Source organism: Anastrepha obliqua, chromosome 1, assembly GCF_027943255.1.
Source record: "Anastrepha obliqua isolate idAnaObli1 chromosome 1, idAnaObli1_1.0, whole genome shotgun sequence".
Taxonomy (NCBI): domain Eukaryota; kingdom Metazoa; phylum Arthropoda; class Insecta; order Diptera; family Tephritidae; genus Anastrepha; species Anastrepha obliqua.
Window position 1 is genome coordinate 125278415 of NC_072892.1, and position 18901 is coordinate 125297315.

The 18901-nt window shown below is 36.9% G+C and overlaps 1 protein-coding gene across 8 annotated transcripts in view; it reads left to right on the forward strand.

Moving 5' to 3' along the window:
* The window catches only part of LOC129236016 (tyrosine-protein kinase Fer), a 163081-nt gene that overhangs the window by 37090 nt on the left and 107090 nt on the right, over positions 1-18901 (forward strand). The gene's annotated exons all lie outside the window — the stretch shown is intronic.

Sequence of the window (18901 nt, forward strand, 5' to 3'; positions counted from 1 at the left end):
ACTTTTTTTTACCTTTCTGTGGGGGGATAAAAAAGCTTTTTAACGGGTTCCTAAGAAGGCTTTATATTAAGATATGTGTAAATGTGAGAATTATTTAGTATTTTGCATACAGATAAAAAAATTAAAAAATCGCATTTTAACAGTACTCAGTTTATGTTGGAAACATTTTTTAATCACACATTTGCCAAGAAAAATTTTATTGAGTCATAAAATTCCGACGCATAACCACTGGGAGTTTCCAGAAAAGAGCATAACGCAATGCATATACAATGGATACGTGCATATGCACACATGTACACCTGTGTGCAGAATAATAGCAGTGCGACGTATTGCAAAGTTTCTAAGTTTTTATTTAGATTTTATTTAATTTTTCTATATTTTATTTTTTATCTGAAATATATAGCTAATTTGAAAACAAAAACAACATCACTCAGAGTCTGAATTTTCTAACTTTGACTAAAAATTAAATATGATTTGATAAAGTTAAAAAAAATTTTATCGAAATTTTAGAAGAAGGTGAAATATTATGAGAGCTTAAAGAGGCTCCAAATTGGCGTTGATTTAAAAAAAATGTTCGTAACGGTGTTAAGCATTTTCTTCCATATAACGAACGCTTGAAGTTTCTAAGTTTTTATTTAGAATTTATTTAATTTTTCTATATTTTATTTTTTATTTGAAATATATAGCTAATTTGAAAACAAAAACAACATCACTCAGAGTCTGAATTTTCTAACTTTGACTAAAAATTAAATATGATTTGATAAAGTTAAAAAAAATTTTATCGAAATTTTAGAAGAAGGTGAAATATTATGAGAGCTTAAAGAGGCTCCAAATTGGCGTTGATTTAAAAAAAATGTTCGTAACGGTGTTAAGCATTTTCTTCCATATAACGAACGCTTGAAGTTTCTAAGTTTTTATTTAGAATTTATTTAATTTTTCTATATTTTATTTTTTATTTGAAATATATAGCTAATTTGAAAACAAAAACAACATCACTCAGAGTCTGAATTTTCTAACTTTGACTAAAAATTAAATATGATTTGATAAAGTTAAAAAAAATTTTATCGAAATTTTAGAAGAAGGTGAAATATTATGAGAGCTTAAAGAGGCTCCAAATTGGCGTTGATTTAAAAAAAATGTTCGTAACGGTGTTAAGCATTTTCTTCCATATAACGAACGCTTGAAGTTTCTAAGTTTTTATTTAGAATTTATTTAATTTTTCTATATTTTATTTTTTATTTGAAATATATAGCTAATTTGAAAACAAAAACAACATCACTCAGAGTCTGAATTTTCTAACTTTGACTAAAAATTAAATATAATTTGAAAAAGTTAAAAAAAATTTTATCGAAATTTTAGAAGAATGTTAGAATATTATGAGAGCTTAAAGAGGCTCCAAATTGGCGTTGATTTAAAAAAAGTTTTCGTAACAGTGTTAAGCATTTTCTTTCATATAACGAACACTTGAAGTTTTTTTTAAACAGAGCAAAATTTACGAGACTATGAGAAAAAAATTCTGAAAAATCAATGCAGTATCTGAGTTGCTACAAACTTGCACTTTATACATAGTTACTTCCTATGGTTCAAGGGAGGAATAAAGAGCCGTACTTTATTATACAAAAATTTAAGTTTGAAATTTTGTAGGAATTTTTCTGAATTTTTTTTTTTTGAATTTAATGCAAAATTTTAAACTTTCAATAGGAACAAAATATTTTAAAATGAATAAAATTTTATTTAATATCATAAAATAAAAATCAGTTGAATTTTTTTAAATTTTGAACAAAGTTAGAAACAATAAATAATAAAGTTTTTTATAAAAATAAATATTTTTATAAAAAAAAAAAAATAAAAATAAAAATAAAATAAACATTAAAAAATATAAAAAAATAGATATAAAAAACTGCCTTCATGAAAGTATAAAAATTTAAATCCAAAAGTTTGAAAATTTCTTGAATATTTTTGCTTTTAAGTAAAGCTCGAAAACTTAAATAAAAAAATTTACTTTTCATAAAAACTCAAATAATTAAATAAAAATAAAATTCTCAAATTCTGATTGAACAGTTTGAAAATTTGATGAAAGTATGTTGAAGATTTTTGAATTCGGAACACAGTTCGAAACTTTAAATAAATAATTTTGCTTGTAGTATAAACTATGGTTTTATAAAAAATAAAAAAGCTGCATTCTTGAAAGTCCAAAAAATCTGACCAAAAAGTTTGAAATTTTGCTGAAAATTTGTTAAAGTTTTCTAAATGTTGAATATAAATAGCTGGAAACTTTAAGTAAAAAATGTTGCTTTAAAAAATAAACAAAAAAATTTTTTGTTTTTAATTATATATTTTATAAAGAATGGAACAAAATGAAATTTTAATGAAAACTTGTTGAATTCTTTTTAAAATGTTTCAAAACTATAAATACAAAGTTTTACTTTTCATAAAAATAGAAGAAATAAAAAATATAAAAAAACTGCGTTCTTCAAACTTTAAAAATTCTGATCAAAAAGTTTGAAGTTTAGCTGAAAAGTTGGTAATTTGTTAATAAAAAAATTTACCTGTAGCGTAAACTAAATACATTTTTATAAAAAAATAAATAAGTAGTCAAAACTTTGCGTTATTTCCCGCTGCTACTTTTGCGAACACTGGTGTATCCACATATGTCTGTATGTATGTATTAACATCTGCACAAAAGCCTCACACCAGGATGCACAATTGTAATGCGATATGTTTACAACCAACCACAAAAATAAAAAACAAAGACAACAACAAAAGCAAGCACAAAAAGTGTACGAGCGAATCGCCACTTAGTGTTTTTGATTTGTGTGTCTTTTGGAGACACTGGCACGCACTGAAAATTTTCATAAAACTTTTAAGCAGCTCATCGCCAGTCAGCCAATCAATTCAGGCATTGCAATAAAAGCTTGTCAATTAGCCAGTCAGTTAACCATTGATTGCCGAGAATTTTTAGCTATTTCTTTTGTGTCGGCCAAGTTATTAGACTTTTGTTATTTATTATTCTTAATGCCACTCATGAAGTTGTAAATAAAAAATTTCAAGCATCAATAATAAATAATAATAATTGAAAAAGCAAAAAACATAAATACGCGCTGATTTCTTATTTAACGTAGTCACTCTGGCTCCTTACAAGAAGGCACAATGCAAGAACTCAAATCGTAACGTAAAAAAAAAAACAAAACCCATATACAAAGTCATAACCACTTAAGCGGCTTAAAGGTGTGCGTCGCCGCCGACTGAAATTTACTGCGTTGACAGTGAGACGTGTTGTCGCATACATAAATCCATACATACATACACTCATATATACACACATACATATATATGTGTGCACATAGCGCATGGCTATAATTTTCGATAGCACAAGCAGCAACTTTGTATGGATGGAATTGTTTGTAAATATGTATTTTTATGGACATTTTAATAGTTGGCGATATGATCAAAAAACGGAAAGGTATTTAACCGATGAAGTACCTCTTTTCAAGCTGATAAAAGGTACAATTATAGAACATCTTATTGCTGCCTTTACTACAAAATGTGCTCTGCTGCGTGGCAACTTAAAGGCATTTCAAGTTACGATGCCATTGAACTCACATTTTTGCTCAAATGGTAAAGCCAACTTTGATAATTGTCGATAAAAAGGGAGGCTTCCTTTTGAAAGTATGCCATGTAATATTCATTGAAAAAGAAAAGTATGCCTAGGATAGAAATAGAAAAATGAGTTATTGGGTTGGGGAATAAGTTCGTAGCGTTGTTACCGAAGACTTTTATTTAAACAAAAAAACAATAATTATACCAATAAGTTAATAAATTATATATTCACCGTTGCTGTTTACAATCTCTTCCAACCAACCTGTCAACCAATTTGTTGATGCCGTTCCGCCAAAAACCGCTGAAGTTGTTAAGCCAGTTTTTAAGGACATCTTTGTTATACAAGTTGACGCCCTTCATATGGTTTGACAAAGAGTGGAAAGGATGGTAATTGTTCGGTGCAAGGTTCGGACAATACGGCGGATGATGAAGGACCTCCCTTTCCAGCTCTTGGAGTGCGCTTTGACGACTTGTGCAACATGGAGCCTGGCGTTGTCGTGAAGGTGTATGATTTCACCATTTCGATCAGGTCTTTTCAGTCGAATAGCCTCATTCACGCGATGTAGCTGGGCAATGTAGAGCTTCTCGTTAACCGTGACATTCTTTTCGAACATTTCCCAGTACCACCAAACACATATCATGATCTTCTTTAGATGAAGATCCGCATTGAATCTCGACTATGGCGTATCTTCTGGAGCCACCCACTCCATCAATATGAGACAAAATTGATGTATAGGCACGATTTCTCATCTTCCATGACGATTCGGTATAAAAAGCGCTGTTTATGACCGCGTGCTGCTCGATGGCGGGCAAGATGCTTTGAAGGCAACTTTCTTTGTTTTTTTCGTTGAGCTCGTGTGGCACACATGCTTCCAATTTTTTAGTAAATGCCATTGAATGAAGGCGATTGGGAATCGTTTTATGATCTCAGTTCATTTATCCCGCCAATTCGTGACTAGCTTGATGACAGTTCTCCTTCAAAAAAGGTTTGAGACGTTCTTCATCGAATTCAGGAAGCCTTCCGCTGCGACACGTGTCATCGACGTCGAAATCGCTATTTTTGAACTTTGCAAGCCATTTCCGTGCTGTAGACTTGCCCCGCAAATGTCTCGGGCTGCCTCGGCAGCTTTTTGACGTCTATAAAAAGCAAAGAAGAGCAGGTGTCGAAAATGTTGATTTGTACCTCCTAGGTATTCCATTTCTAAGCCTCAAAAATAATAAAAAAAAGAAAGTGTGTGGTAGTTCACGGAACCCGCACGATTGAAGTGAAACTTCTTTTATCAACAAATCAATAATTTAACTATTATTTCAATATAATGCATGCAGAAGTCATGGAAAGCATGGAATGGAATTTTATTAAACAGAATTATTTATTTATTTTAATATAAAAAGAAATGAATTTATTGTACTCAATTACATTTGGTTCTCGGCATTGTCATTATCATTATTGGATTCGTTTTCCAAAAATGAAACAAGGGCTTTATGGTAACTGAAATACGTAAAAAATGATCTACATTCTAATCTATCAAGGTATCGATGAAATACTGCATCAATGGTAGTTCCGCATCTTGTTGTTGGTACTACAAATTATCACTTATCGTACAACCGGAGGATTCACTGTCACGGTGTTCAACAGTAGCTCTTAATTTTTTACGCTCCAAATACTCACGTTGCCGTTCAGCACCTGTTTTCGGTTTCCGTTTTTGTTGATTTGATGCCATATTTAACAGAAATCAATCAACAAAACAAAATATGTTTGTAAGATTTGCTCAAAACTACACACGCGTCTCGCGTTACTAATATAATATTGTGTTTGGGATAACTGTCAACTGTTTCCACCGAAATGCGTTCGCAAAGTGTATGGTCTTTGGTATGGTAAACAGATTTATGATACATTATTTTGCGGCGACAGCACAGCGCGATAGCCCAGCGGCTAGCAATGTGGGCTTCCGATCCGAAATCCTTGGTTCGAATCACAAGAAAATTTTTTTTTTTTTTTTTTATACATTTATTTCATTTTGTTTTATGATATGTTTATGAGCAGATTTTTTTCATGGCAGAAATACACTCGGAGGGTTGCCATTGCCTGCCGAGGGGCGACCGCTATTAGAAAAATGTTTTCATTAATTTTGCTTTCACCGAGATTCGAACCAACGACCTCTCTGTGAATTCCGAATGGTGATCACGCACCAACCCACTCGGCTACGGCGGCCGTCAATCAAATGTCATATTTACAAATTACATTCGATAAGAATGCAATAATAAACGACCGCATTACATTCACGACGACACGCCACGCCAGTCTTTTAACAGATGGCGCTGGCATAGCGTGAGTTTTACGTAGTTTAGCGTAGTTTTACTCCTCACAGCGTTTCATCCACGCCACGCTTTTAACAGATGGCGCTGGCGTAGCGTCACATGTAGATGAAACGCTATGGTTTTACTCCTCACAGCGTTTCATCCTTCGAGACAAAAGAAGTTTCACTTCAAAAATTAAATAACTGAAAAATACAATTACCATAATTTTGTAGAACAAAAATAGTTCAATCAAATGAAGCAAACAAATCGTTGCAAAATGAAAAAATATATATATTGTAACGCTATGAACTTATTCCCCAACCCAATAATAACGCTTCAAGCTACGAACTTGACAGTATGAGGAAGGAATCTTAGTCTTTCAACAATTCAAAGAACTCTTCTTACAATTCTGTGCCACCATTTCTCCTAGGGGCAGTTTTGTAAGGAAGCTTGATTGAATTGAGCAGGAGGGAGGAATAGGCTAGAAATTCCTCTTTCATGTGCGCCACATTGGGTCTTCGTGAACTTTTTATATAACAACTCTTCTATTTACCACAAGTTTTTGAAATCAATTTCCCAGACCTTAGAACTATGCTCCTGGCCATGTGTCTCGATAACAACTTAATAAAATAAATAAAGGTTGCCCTATTGATCCCCACCTCAATTAGATTCATAATAAATATTATTGAATTTGGCCAAACCCACGCCCACTTCTTACGTCTTAAAACTAAATCCCTATCCGACTCTCTGATGTTACAAATTATTGTGATTTAGTTTATTTGGTTCCAAAAATTAACAGCCAGCGCAAATTAAATTTTAATAAAATGTGCGCGGTCCGAATCAAATTTTGCACTTCCTCACTTGGTTTGCTTTTTAACAAATTTAAATAAATGGGTACAAAATGTAAATCATTTATTATTTGTATGCAACACTGGGCTGAGGTCTGGAGCTGTTGGCACGCAAATTTATTTACAGAAATGGATTTGATAAATAAATAATCCATCCACCTACTGCCGATAAACCAACAAACTTCGAAAGTGTAGATTCTTAATTTTTTCATGCCGTTTAGAAATCATAAATCAGTTTATTTATTTAAGCGGCTAAGTAAGCTGCAGAAAATTTATTTTTATTTACTACTCTTGCTCGAAGGCTATATTTCTGTAGGTGCATAGGCAAGTTTATTATTTTTTCTCCTCCTAAGAGTTCTCCTCAAACGTCGTTATTTGCTCCTCTGTCACTTGGTTTTGAAAACTCACACCGCTTGCAGTGCTGAGCAGCGGTTATGGAAATATGAGCTAATTAAAATATTTATAGTTATTTTTGAAGAGAAATCCACCAAACACAGTCACTGCAATAAGCAGCTATACAAAAAATAAAGATTAGCCATAAATAAACAATGCGCCATAAACTGGTCGAATTTCGGTCGTCTGCCATGGCTACAAATGCTCCGTGGAAATGCCAAAAAAAGAAAAAAAGGCAAAAAAAAAATATTATCGCGAAAGCTACAAAAATAAGAATAATTTTGCCAACTGTTTACATAAAAATTAGCTTTGAGGAAATAAATTTTCAACATGTGCAAAACACATTTGTATGCCGCTTTGACATACTTCCACGCACATACATACATGTACATAACATTGTACATCCACCCCTCTATGAAAAATGTGCTCGACAAATTTTCTGGTGCGCATCAGCAAAATTTCTACTCTCCCGCTTTGGCTATGAAATGATAGCTAATTTTATGGGTGGCTTTTTGAGGGAAAAATTTGTTGTTTATTTATAAGAATTGCATCAGTTTTGCATTATTTTCATTAATTTCATTTTTTCTATGCTCACACACATACATACATACAAACATATATACAAACATACATATGTACATAGGCAGATTTACTAGTTTGTGCATTGTTTGACCGGCGAGTGATGTGCTCGACTTTCATATGAATCAGTAAGCGACAGCGTGTGGCGTTATTGCCGTATAGTCACAAATTACCAAGAAATTCATAAATTGAAATACATCTACGTATGCATGCATGTGTGTAGGTATGTATGTGTGTATGTGAAGTTTTATGGGTTGCTCGAGCAGTATTTAATTATTTGGTAATATTTTCTAAATGTATGTTTTTATGTGTTAGTATTTGACAGATGCCATAATTGCAGTTTATTATGATTTTAATAACTTTAACAAATGAATTGGGCGCCACAGAGCGAAGCTTTACGTACACTTGGTGGTGTGCGCACATCATCACAAAAACAAAACACACCTTCATACGAGTTGTATATAATGAATTTTTGGATTTTTTTGTCGAATGTTACTTCCTTAAAATTTTTATAAAAATTAAAAAGTCAAACTCCTAGCGATAAAGTACATTCGGTCTAAAAAAGTACCGGGAATTGTTCAATAAAACGCAAATAATTGTTTAATCATTAAAATTTATTTCGTCGCCTTCAAAATAGGCTCCATTGGAAGCAATACACATTTTTCAATGATTAGTCTAGTCATCAAAGCACTTTTTAAACGTGTTTGTAGAGATCTTCTTCAGCTCTTTCAGTGAACTCTCCTTAATGGCCTCTATCGACTCAAAGCAGCGTTCGCGGAGTGGGAATTTAAGTTTTGGGAAAAGGAAACAGTCACAATCCGGTGGTTGTTCGATAATATCTGTGGAGTTTTTAGTCAAAAAAGAGTTCACAATATGAGCCTTGTGAGACGGTACGTTATCATGGTGCAAGTTCCATGAGTGTTCTTTCCACAAATTGGGCTGTTTCCGACGCACATACTCTCACAAGCGTCGCATAACATCCAAATAATATTCTTTATTTACCGTAGAACCATTTGGAATGAATTCCGAGTGCACAACACCAGGATAATCAAAGAGAACAAGTAGCCTGATTTTCACTTTTGACCGACTTTGACGTGGTTGTTTGGTCTGCGGCTCATGTGGATAGCGTCATTCAGCCGCCTGTTGACTGGTTTGCATGTCAAACTTATATACCCACGTCTCATCACCTGTTATGATGCGCTGGATAAGCATTGCGTCTGAATTCACTTGCTCAAGCATGTCCTCAGCCACCTTCTTCCGATAAATTTTTTGAAAGAAATTCAGCTCTATTGGAAGGAGTCGAGCAGCCACGCGTCTCATGCTCAATTAATGTTGTAAAATGTTGCGAATTGATTCGTGAAAACCGCTTTGTCGACGTTTTCGTCCGTTGAAGGCGTGGATGGACGATCAGATCGGAGCAAATCTTCCACGACTTCTCGGCCCTCTGCAAAAGTCTTATACCACTCGCAGAGCCGTGTTTTTGATAAAGCACACTCGCCATAGGCTTTCTACAACATTTTCAACGATTCAGCACAAACGAAATCCCCTTCAAAACACAAAATTTAAAATTTAGTATTCGAAGTAGCTGACAAGAAAAACTAAGCTTCAACTTTTCAATGGGAGTGTTAAATCCGTCCTGATATGGCTGTAAAACTTGGCTAGTATCCGTCGAATGAACAAACAAACAAAATTCAAACGTTTTTTCTTGTTGTTGGCTGTCTTCGCCGAATTCTCCAAATCTGGTGGTCTGAAAACTGGATCTTAAATGCGGATCTAATAAATCGATGCCACCAAAGACTGATAAATATTGAGCTTGAGGAAGGGATTACGTGAAAAACTGAAAACCGAAATAAATGGAAATCATTTGTACTAGCACTATGCGCTCAGTGATCGGCGCGATAGCAATTAATCATCATCATCAACACCCTTACGAGCTATGCATCTCCATATCATTGAACCAGCGCTGCTATGATTTACCGTTGGCATCAGGAGTTTGTACCTTTCTTCGCCATACAATCTAATGACCCTTAGTTCCGAAAAGAGAAAACTTGCTCTTATCTATGAAAACTTTCTTGGTTCAGAGCTCATGTGGCTTACTTATGTGTACTTTGGCAAAGGCAATACGCTTCTGCCCATTAACAAGTGATATAAATGGTGGCTTGTCAGTGCAGATTGATTCTCTAAGCTTCTCTTACATTGCAATTTCAGATGCTGAAAGAGCTAGAGTTTGCTGGACACTTCGTAGAACGCTGCGTGCCTCCTCGACTTGTATATCGACGGCAGTCCTGAACGAATATAAGACTGTATTCTTCCAACACTCAGGCTGATTTCTCTATAGGTTTTTCCTTCGGTGAAAAGTTTGACTATATCCTTTCAGCGCGGCTTCTTTTTATTATTATTTATATATTATTTGTATTATTTTAAATAATACTTTCCCCTCGTCTTTTTTCTGATTGACACATCGATTTTCGCCAAGTTCAAAAAAGTGCGTCATTCTTTCTTTAAGGTCTTAACTGACGCCAATTAATGCCAAATTCTTCTCCACTTGGTTCTTCTAATGCTGTGGAGGCCTTCCTCTCCTACCACCCTTGGCTGTATACTTTCAGAGTCAGAGCTTTTGTGTCCATTCGCACGACATGACTTAGTCAACGGAGCCACTGTATCAGGATTCGCTATATTAAGTACGCCCACAACTGCGTACGGCTCTTACATTGTCGATGATATTCGTCACCGGGAACGCGCAAAGATCGATAAATCCTCCACTGCACTCCAAGAGCCATCAGATCAGATGTTTTAATGGCCCACGCTTCTGCGCCATATAATAAGATGGGTATGATGAGGGACCTATAGAGCGTGAATTTAGTTTGCCGAGAGAGGCATCACTGCAGCGAATATATTCAAGGGTTTAGCAGTTGTATAGTTGGATGAGATGATCTCGACTTTGAACGGCAAATGGTTTTTATTAGGAACTTTTTCATGACAGACGTTGCCATTGCTTGCAGAGGGGCGATCGCTATTAGAAAAATCTTTTTCTATCACTCCCTTGTACTCCGAATGGTAGTCACGCTTCAACCCATTCGGCTACGGCGGCCTCGAACTTTTTATACCAAGTGGATATTGTGAGTGTAATATGAACCTGAGAACAGTCTCAACGAGGCATCTCTGTTTTGTGACAGACCTACATACCCTGTACCTGCCAGCCCTGCGCGTGGTACATACAAAGATATACTATATTTTTGTTGGCATATGTATGGTTGTGTGTATGTACATATGTAGGTGTGCAGTTACACATGTTTTTAAACCATTTGTTATTGCTATGGTTCACACAAATTTATTACTGAGCTATAAATAAAGCTTTAAGTAATAAAGTTGTTGACCAAGTGACATTTTTATGCGCATTTGCGGGTCGCCGCAAAACGTGTCCAAATTTGAGAGCTCTTAACCTTTGAAGTTTCCTGGAAAAAAAGTGAAAAATTACAACCAGAAACATAATAACACAAAATCCATTTATTGTCGAGTTACTGCAATTTCTTCTTCCAAAGTCAAGTTTTTACCACTTTTTCCAGCTGTTTACGGTAAGAAATGTTTGTAGGAGTCAAGAAACTCATTTCAACAACAGCTTAGCAGCATATACGTATTTACAAACACTTACATAAATACATGCATGCCCTGCAGGAAAGGCCAAACTAGTATGAAAATATTATAGAGAGTAGGCAGGAAATCGTACTAATACGTCATTGACTAGAATAGTACCATTAGCAAAATGATCAAAATATTGCACGGGGTTGAAGAAAAGGCTTTGGATAGGAGGTTGATGACCAAGCGGTGACTAATTCCACTGCGTTAATCGCTTCAAGCTGCTGATGAAATTCACCAAGTGTGTAAACGCAGGTGTAGCAAAAAAGTTAAATTAGGCTGACGAGAGAAGACCAGTTGAGGAGGAGGTGCTGAGATGATATCAACTCATCCTCCGAACAGCTTCTACGGAAAGGATTTGAAGCATATGTAAGCCGCATCACATGGATACCTAACAAACAATGCCCGATAAGGACACCCACCAAAATCGAGAGCTGCCGCTTTGTTAACCTCAGAAGTTTCCTCGAACACCTCCCATCCACCCATGGCCAGAATGACCTCGCGACTTTGCACGTTTGCGTACTAACTCAGCGCTCGCTGAGTTAAGGCGAGATCCATCTTTTCAAGAGCAGACCCCAGGTTCTTAAGGAAATCTCAATTCTCTCACTTTGCGGTGAAATTGTCTTGAAAGTCCCCTGTCCAGCCAGCTCATAAGCCCAGTAGTTTCCCGCTATGCCATTGTGTTCGGGCACCCAAATGAGCCTAATATCGTAGTATTCGGATGCAGTTGAGAGAGAAATCAGGCATTATCCGGCTAATTTCGAATGCACGAAGAACGAGCTCAGGATCCTAATTGCCACATTAGCTGTCGGAGTAGATATTTACCTCTCTACAGTAATTGTAGAAGTAAGCAACTAATCCACTGCTTCTTTAATTGCGGCTACCTCCGCTTGGAAAACACTACAGTTGTCCGGTAGCTTAAATTTAAGCTTGACGGAGAGTTTCTCGTAGAATATTCTCGCATCAAACGTTTCGTCTAACTTTTAGCCATCCTTAAACATGATTGCCATGCCATGACTCCAAATGTTGCACTCCGCCCACTCCTCCCTTCAGGAAATATGAATGGAAAAAGTCCCGCCCGTGCCCAGCAAAAGTTTGATCAAGCACCATGGAGATGAGCTCTGTGTTTCTAAGAATACTTGAGTGTCCGTAGCTTAGGTCCTGCTTTGTGACGCGAACACCGCAATCTGATTGCGGCGCGTGCAGCTGCGGTTTTCCCTGCTATGTGGAGACCTTTCAATACATCTGTAAGCGCTAGGGTGTGGTCTGAAACGCTCCATTGTTTCCAATGTGGGCAGACCTTTGGGCCCCTCCAGGAAAGATAATACTCACGTTTCACTAAGCAGTGCAGCCATTGTCAGGAGTTGCTCTCTTAACTTAGCAGCACGTAAGGGATGGTGTCTTCGCGAAAGTCCACTCCTGAAGCTTTCCTTTTGCTTATAACAGTGCCTTGCAGGTGGTAGTTTGCGGAGTAGCTTGGAAGTGAACTTCAAGGCAGAAACATCTTCATATTTATATGAGTTTCTGCACTTCCGATTCTAAACTCGAGCTGATGAACCTGCAAGACAGGCTGCGATCAACCAGATTGTTTCTGGAAGAGAATGGACTGGTATGCCTTTTGCCATTCTCAAATTGCTACTTAGGAGATTTAGCTTTAGGGAAGCTTTCGAATAATTGAACCAAACTCTATTAAGATGTATATATATAGGGAGACAATAGATGTTTTTGTTATATTTTAACTGATCGAAACTGGTCTAGGTTAGGTAAGGTTATAGCGGCTGTTCACTATAAAGCACACTCAGACTCATAGCCCAATGTGAGGATGCATGGGGAACTTGCCCTGATCTTCCTAATACCAGAGGGAACTTTTCAAACATTTTTGAAGTCCCCTGATTTCCATTGCACTCAAATCTACCAACTCATTAAAAAGTTACTGGGTAAAAAAACTAGTCTAACACGGGTTATTTTGGAAACATATTGGACTAGCGTTTTTTTTTGGCTAGTATGAACTAATATTTTGTTGATGCAAGGCCTTACAGCTGACTTTTTGTAGAACATATCATTTGCTAGTATGGAAAAAGAAAAGAACACAAACTGGTTAGCCTGAAAAGTGAAATAGTAGTATTCAAGTTCAGTACCATAATTTTTTCCTTCAGGGTATGCACACATCTACATGTATTCTGTGCATTTATGTGTGTAAAATGATTTAAGTGGCAGTATAAGTGCAACAACTAACAGCATGTTGCCCCCAACAATGTTGCACCCATCCATAACATATCCACACAATACATACATACATAAGCAAGCACACATACATCATGAAGCTCTGTGCAACTTAACTCAGCTCATTTATCATAAAGAATAAACATTTGTTGGCAATTTGTGCAGCTTGTTGCATTTCATGGTCAATGTACAAAGTTGCCATTGTTGTAGTTGTTCTTATTGATGTTTGAGTTGCTTTAGTTGGCTGCATGCCGCCACAAAATGCCAGAATAGTCAGCACTTAGGTGTGCTTGCATGAGCGCATGTATGTGTGTATGTATGTGCGTATGTTTGTGTGTATGCGTATGTCTTTCTTTGTATGCATGTAGGTACGTGAGGTTAGATTTGTAGGCACCCAGACAAGACTTTTGTTGAACAGCTTGAGCCAAACTCCAAATCGATTCATTCTTGGAAACACATGTTTATGAAGCTAGAACTGTAATACATACATACATCTGTACATAGCATATGAGAGTATGAGTATCAAGCATGTACATATGTACATACATGTATATGTATGTGCATTTTCTAAGTACTGTTGCAGATGAACTACTCAGCGCATTATTCCGCTTTTGCTATTTCGAACTTCTTCAACGAAATCTGTTGTTGTCAGTTACTTGCACAAGCATACATTTATACATATGTGCAGATGTGTGCAAGTATATATTTAAGACTGCAAGTGTGTTCATCTATTGATATTCATTATTCTTACTTACTCCTGCCCTCTGCAATTCGTAGCGCATCAGCATCGCTTTTTTCGCCCCCAAGGAAATTATCAACTTCTTCATTTTCACTCCAACTTCTTACAGCGCTAATAACTACTGGGCTCCAATACTTCTCTTCCTACTTAGATTTTTTATAACTAACCTTCTTTGTCATTTTACCACTTTAGTCGCTTTATTTTCTTCTTGACAGTATCCGTTTTCTATGGACTCACTGACTTTATTAAATAGTTTAGACTTTCATTCAAATTGATTGGTTTTGACTGCGGCGCAATCTTGACTTCATATCCTCTACAGTTGAAGGTGATTAAAACTTCATAAATTTCATATCAAAATCTTATTAAAAAGGGTTTTCTTTTTGGCATATTTCAATATTGATAATTTGATAAAAATAAATCATGAGACTTAAGAATAAATAAGAACTACTTCGCCTTTCTTTTATTAGGCTTTGAAACTAAAAGCAATGCAAGAGCGCCAGTTCAACGCACCTGGCAGCACAAAACGGACGGCAAAAGTAATTTTTTGTGATATAAAGGGGTTTCCAATAAAAGGTGTTATTTTGAATAGCCCGCTATTTCGGTAGATGTCACTTTTGAAGCTGTCATTTTTTGATATTTGACAAGTAGAAACTACGGCATTAATAAAAATGGAACGATACACGCTTAAACAACGCACTGAAATGATTAAAATTCACTATAAAAATGGTAAACATTTGGCAGAGACGATTCGTAAAACTCGAATCTTTGGGTCATCGGGAAGCACTTTGTCGAACCGCAATACAGAAATTGATGAAAAAATTTGAGCTGTTGGGATAAGTTAGTGATGTGAAGAAAAAAACCCATGCACGTCGTTAGAGAACAGCCGAAAATATTGCTGTTGTAGACGAATGTGTTGAAGAAAACCCAGGTTTGTCCATTCCTTGTGATTCTTTGGAATAAGAATTAAACGTCATTAGATCGTATTTTGCGTAAAGATTTGGGACTTCAGACTTAAAAAGTGCAGTTGACACAAGAACTCAAGGCCCACACAAGATGAGGCCCATTTCCACCTCGGTGGCTTCGTCAACAAGCAAAATTGTCGGATGTGCGGCTCAGAAAATCCAAGAGTTATTGTTGAAAGGCCTCTCTATCCTCAACGTGTGAATATTTGGTTGGTTTAGCGGTTTATGGTCCGGCGGAGTCATTGGACCTTACTTTTTCGAAAATGAAGCTGGAGCAATAGTTACGGTGAATGGATTGCGCTATCGAGAGATGATTAACGATTTTTTATGGCCGGAATTGGTTGGTATTGATCTGGACAACGTTTATTTCCAACAAGACGGCGCTACGTACCACACAGGCAACGAAAACATTAATCTCTTACGGGAATAGCACCTCTTATTCGAAAACCCTTTATAATTACTTTGCGTTATAAAATGGGATGACTTTGGTCGGGAACTTATAAAGACGAACGATATTCTTATTTGCCGAGAGAGAACTTATACAGGGAGTTCGTGCTTAAACGCTCCCAGAGTGGTCTTTCGCTTCCTCAGTAAAAATGAACATCTACATAGAAAGTGCTGTCTCTCGTTCATCCTCATCCTGACAGTGCTTATTGTAATCTAGTCCTTTAGCATACCCAATCAATATTTCAATGCCTAGTATGAACGGCAACGAACCGTGAAATTTCGGGTCAGAGTTTCGCTAACAAATAAAAGTGAATTGCCATTCAAAATAGCAGCTTAGCTGTATGCGAAAATCTTCTTGCTTGCTAGTCTTGAAGGTATTCTAACTTCCAAATTATAAAAAGTGGGCAGCCATCGGCAATAGCAAAAGGTGCAGCCATTTGAATTCCTCACGCTCACTGAGAAATTCTGCGCTTCAGTTTCATACAGAGTTTCTTCTGCGCGCGTACGCATGTAAATCTCTACTTCGCACTCATATACAAATCTACATATATATATATAATATTAGGTCATATCCGCTTATACGAGTATGTGTTATTGACACCTTTTCCACGAATATCTTCCGGGTAAGATTTTCTTTCGCACGCCCGCCATTTCATTGACAATTGTGAGACTCAACGGCGCGTTGCGACCATTTTTCTATGGCTTCATTTGTCATTATTTGCAAAAGCATTTTGTTGTGACCAAGCCGCATTGATTTAAATCAAGATTATAGTGCCAACAACAACATATACACATTTACTTAGAATCAATAGAAATGCGAACGCAGTCGCAAAATGTATTGCTATGCATTTGAGTTTGAAAATCTAAAGAGAGGCAGAGCGCAAAGGCATTTTCTTGAAGCATTTGAAAACTACTGCAGAAAATGCCAATAGATGTATACGTACATATCTACAGATAGGATGGTCCACAAGGTGTTTTGTTTAATAATGTCGTTTTGGCATTAAATGCAAAGCATCAAATTAAAAGGGCAATCGTGCCTAACCACTGTTAAAGGTATTTGTTGTCAGCGAGGCAAAGGTTGTGAATATCGCTACTGAGCTCGCTACTGAGCTCGCTTGCTGATCACGGCGAAGAGTGGAGTGAAGCATTTGGACTAATTTGGAGCGATTGTGAGTTCTAGTCCTGTGCTATTCAACCTATTTGGGTCGGTAACGCGCAGTGTATGGCCAATATATTTCCATTCTCGCTCCCGCATTTAAATGTTTAAGGCTTTTTGTCTGCAGCGATCAAGGAGTTGTTCGTTTGAAATCCAGTTGGCGGGTCACCAGATACGGGGCGTGGTTTTAAGACGGCGATTCACATCTTCCGCAATCGCAACTTCCGGGTCGCAGCTACAAACACCAATCACTCTTCACAGCCATGCAGCAGGGTGGGTTTAACATTCGAAACCCAAATTCGTAACTTGGTTATCATTATGCGGCTTACAAAGGCTGCTTTGATTTTTTTTCGTTGCGATCTCTATAACGTCTTTTGTTCCACCGTTCAGTGTAATATTGCTTCCTACATAGCTGGAGCTGTTGACGTTTTCAATGGGTTCGCCAAAAATTGTCAACCTGCTTTGCAGCCCGCTATGGATTCGCAGTCCTATATTTTTGGCTTGGAAACTCAAGTCATTAAGTTTTGCCGACATGCAGTGATAAGCGAGCGATGTGATCGGCTTGATCAAGTTCGTTTACATGTTCCACACTGCTAGGATACCAAAAAATTCTCCTGCCTGAGCTGATATCGAAAGGGGTGTTTAGTACGTCGTCAATGACTACTAAAAATTCAAGAGGCGGTAGCATACACATCGGCGAAAAATGGAATTAAGCTGTGAGCATTTTCGTGCGATTTTTTCTCAGAATTTTTGGCGTGGACTAGCAGCACAAGAATGTATGCATCACTAAGCTGAATGCATTATACGGCGAGCACACAATGTCCTTTAACACCCTAAAAAACTCGGTGTTCGCTTAACGACGAATTCTGCGAAGGTATTCGCTTTGCGCGAAATGATTCAGCAAGATCGTCATGTCACATGCAACGGGATTGAGGCATGGTTGGTTGGTTGTTTAGAGCGGTGATTCATCCAAATTGTACTCTTGACTGCATCTAAGGGTGTGAATAGCAATTCTGCAAGAGCGTTATTCATGGCAGATCCCCTCTTGCCAGTTCATCTGCTTTTTCGTTACCTTCAATATTCCGATGTACCGGGACCCAGATTAAGATAACTTTATGGTTTTCACTCAAGGTGAAAAGGCTATTCCTACTTTGTTCTTCCACCATAGAGATTGTTGTAGCTGAATCCAGTGCCTGGATTACAGCTTGGCTATCCGAAAGAATAGCGATATTGCCCTTAAAAGAAAAATCTGCGATTAGTAGCCTACAAGCTTCCCCAATTGCCAGTACTTCCGCCTGGAAGACACTGCAGGCATTAGGGAGACGCACAGATCTTTCAATTTTAAGTCAATGAGAATATATACCTGCTCCAACACCACAATCCATTTTGCAGTCATCTGTATAGACTATAGTTTCGAAGCTGTTTAGTGAAAATCCCTTATTCCATTCCTCCTTAGATGGAAAAGAGTGGTGAAATTCCTATTGAATGTTATTGTCGGGAAGATGTGGCCTCTCCGAGGTTAACTGATTTTGCACAATAATAGACTGTCATGAAAATAAGTTTTTTCTTTCCAGCGACCCATTTCATTTAGCCTAAATGCACTCATGGTAGCCGTCTTTTTAATGTGTAGGCCTATTGGAATAACGTGTGTCAGTGCGTTGGCCCTAGTTGCCTTTTTATACTGTCTCCGACTTTCTCTGTGCAGTTGCCAATTAACTGTTGAGTAGCTGAGATTAAAATTTGATCTGGCTTCTTCCCTTAACTTCGAGAGCTCATTGCTCCACCAGGGAGGAAAAGATTTTTTGCTATATTTAATTGCCATTTTTTCGTAGTATAAATAGCAGCCAAAACTATAAATACCAACCCTCGTATTTTATGCCACTAAACAGTACATTTTTGGTTTATTTGAACCCGGTTGGCTCAGCTTGGTATCTGCTGCATTAAACACTACGTCTTTGATAAAAGTTATTGGAGGGTCTCCGTCAAATTGTCCATATTCCTGTCTCTTCTTTTAACTACA